This window comes from Austrofundulus limnaeus, unplaced genomic scaffold (genome assembly GCF_001266775.1).
Source record: "Austrofundulus limnaeus strain Quisiro unplaced genomic scaffold, Austrofundulus_limnaeus-1.0 Scaffold364, whole genome shotgun sequence".
NCBI lineage: Eukaryota > Metazoa > Chordata > Actinopteri > Cyprinodontiformes > Rivulidae > Austrofundulus > Austrofundulus limnaeus.
Genome location: NW_013952766.1, coordinates 594028 through 596629, shown reverse-complemented (window position 1 = coordinate 596629; position 2602 = coordinate 594028).

Here is a 2602-nt window from a genome sequence, read left to right as displayed (position 1 = left end):
AGAGACACACATTACAGGACAGTCCACAGAGACACACATTACAGGACAGTCCACAGAGACACACATTACAGGACAGTCCACAGAGACACACATTACAGGACAGTCCACAGAGACACACACACACACATTTCAGGACAGTCCACAAAGACACACACACACACATTTCAGGACAGTCCACAAAGACACACACACACACACATTACAGGACAGTCCACAGACAGACACATTACAGGACAGTCCACAGACACACACAGTCCACAGACACACACATTTTGTCCTGTATGTTTAGTTGAATTATTGACAGAAGACAGGTTGATGTCTCAGAGGGGGTCCAGCAGGTCTGGGTTTCAGAGACGGAGCGGACACGTCCCTTCTCAGATCCTGGAGTTTGGATCCAGTTTAAAAAGGTTGATTTCCTGTTTTTATCAAAACTGTTCCAAGAAATAAAAAATAAAAGTTTTAGACGAACAGAAAGAGTTTAATGAGCTTCATTAGATTTGAGTATTTTTGTTTTATTCGTCCAATAATCTGAAAACTTTAAAGTCTCTTTGAATCAGAAACAAACTGATGTTTGATGTCCATCGATGCGGACCMGGACCTGAGAACCACAGACCTGGTTTCAGGTCTACGACCTTCCTTTAAACACTCGCGGTTGTTTCTGAGATTCTGTAAGAAAACTATAAAAACTCCTGACCTGCTGCAACGAGCTGATTCTGAGAGAAAACCTGACAGGAAGTCGATCGGCTGAAGGATGATGGATCTCTCAGGTCCTGGTTCAGGTGGATTTCTCTGTTCTTTCACCTGCTACAGGTGGTTCTTACGTCCAGTTTGATCTGACTCTTTTTAAAGGACACAGTCCGTCAGATGAGTTTGTCCAAAAATAACAAGTCCTTCAGAACGTCTGAAGAACTGACAGATTTAAACAACAAGTCTGACTGAAACTTAAAACCCTCAGACCGCACTGAAGGATCAGTGTTAAACAAATACAGATGTCAACGCATTGTGTTGTTTTTAGTTTCCAACAAATTAAATCAGATAATTAACATCACAGATCAGACTTTTCTCACAAATGCAACGAAATCTGAACAACAGAAAACAGACAACGTCAAAATAAGATATAAAACCAGTGCTGTTAAAGCTGATCTGAAGAGATCTAATTTGAGGCCATGAGGTTTGTTAAAAAATGATGGAAACAGAAAGAAAAGAAGAGAAATTTTAACATTTTTTAAAGAATCTTTACTTATTTTCTCCAACAGTTTGACAGAACCTCACAGACATGTTGGAAAGGTTCTGTTTAATCCAACCTGTGCTGCAGCTGTCAATCACAGAGCAACCAGTTCACCTGTAAAACCACTGAGACGTGAACTGTGAGGAAACTGCGCCCTCTGCTGGTCAGAAACTGWACTTCATCATGTTTTACATTTCGTTTTTCTGGTCTTTTCTGGTACAATCACCTACCTTGTGAGGACCAGTAGTTTTCATTGGGTGGACCATCTGGATCAGGTCAGTGGTTCCTGAAGTCGGGTCAGGAACTGAATGCAGACGAACTGTTACAAATAATAATCATTTAAAAACCTCCATAAAGTTTTATATCTGTAAAGTTAAATCAACTTATATACTCATAAAGATAGACAAACCAACAGTCAGAACCGGTTCTGTTCACCGTGATGACCTCTGACMCCTAACACCAGATTATTAATTACAGCTGGACCAATCAGGAGGCAGGGAGGCGGTGCCACAGAACACCTGGTGGAACCCAGCAAGAGACTGATCTTTTGTTTGTGTTTACATGTTTCTGAGTCCTCCAACTGGGCCAGTCCAGATCTGAAGACCTGGTCCTTGATCCTTCACCTGTTCATTTAAGACCCCTCCCCCCGCAAGCTTCTTGTTGTTTATTCATGTCAGCTGGTTTACAGGTGAGCTAAAAGTCAGGTGATGATTCTGAGTCATTTGGTCCAGTCAGGAGGACAATGAAGGCATCACAGCTACAGACAGAGGACAGTGAAGGCATCACAGCTACAGACAGAGGACAGTGAAGGCATCACAGCTACAGAGGACAGTGAAGGCATCACAGCTACAGACAGAGGACAGTGAAAGCATCACAGCTACAAAAAGAGGACAGTGAAAGCATCACAGCTACAAAAAGAGGACAGTGAAGGTATCACAGCTACAAAAAGAGGACAGTGAAAGCATCACAGCTACAAAAAGAGGACAGTGAAGGTATCACAGCAACAAAAAGAGGACAGTGAAAGCATCAAGGCTACAGAGGACAGTGAAGGCATCACAGCTACAGACAGAGGACAGTGAAGGCATCACAGCTACAGAGGACAGTGAAGGCATCACAACTACAGACAGAGGACAGTGAAGGCATCACAGCTACAGACAAAGGACAGTGAAGGCATCACAACTACAGACAGAGGACAGTGAAGGCATCACAACTACAGACAGAGGACAGTGAAGGCATCACAGCTACAGACAGAGGACACTGAAGGCATCACAGCTACAGACAGAGGACAGTGAAGGCATCACAGCTACAGACAGAGGACAGTGAAGGCATCACAGCTACAGACAGAGGACAGTGAAGGCATCACAGCTACAGACA